Source organism: Phaseolus vulgaris, chromosome 9, assembly GCF_000499845.2.
Source record: "Phaseolus vulgaris cultivar G19833 chromosome 9, P. vulgaris v2.0, whole genome shotgun sequence".
NCBI classification, from domain to species: domain Eukaryota; kingdom Viridiplantae; phylum Streptophyta; class Magnoliopsida; order Fabales; family Fabaceae; genus Phaseolus; species Phaseolus vulgaris.
In genome coordinates, this window is record NC_023751.2 from 8878574 (window position 1) to 8879183 (window position 610).

Consider the following 610-nt stretch of genomic DNA (forward strand, 5'->3'; position numbering starts at 1 on the left):
TTGTGCAGTTAGTTGCTCAATCTGCTGTGTCAGAATCTTATTTTTAGCCAAGAGTGCATTTTCTAACAACCCTTTATTCTGAAGATCTTGTCCATCATGTTGGGCTTTATAATCAGTTGATGCCAATGCATCAATAATTATTGTCGCTTGTTCTACATCAAGGGCCATCATTGTGCCACCAGCTGCAGCATCTAGGAGCATCTTTATGTCAGATCTGAGACCATTCAGGAATATGCTCAGTTGAGAAATATCTTCAAACCCATGATTTGGGCATTTTCTCAATATCATCTTAAATCTTTCCCATGTATCACAAAAGACTTCATTTGCTCCTTGTCTGAACATAGAGATTTCAGACTTTGCTTTGATGTAGCGAGAAATTGGAAAAAATCTTTGCAAAATTTTTTCTTCTACATCCTTCCAGCTAGTGAGGCTCTGATTTGGAAGTGATTTGAGTCATTCCTTAGCCTTTCCTGCCAATGAAAAAGAAAACAAGCGCATATAAACATTTTCAAGATCACCTGATTGAAAACCCATTGTTCCTACCAATTCATAAAATGTATCCAAATGTGAATATGGATCCTCATGTTCTATTACTGTAAATTAATAGGCA

The 610-nt window shown here is 36.6% G+C and overlaps 1 pseudogene; it reads left to right on the forward strand.

The window, feature by feature from the left end:
- Positions 1-256: 256 nt before the first annotated feature.
- LOC137823226 (small nucleolar RNA R71) lies at positions 257-362 on the forward strand (annotated as a pseudogene).
- The last annotated feature ends 248 nt before the right edge of the window (positions 363-610 follow it).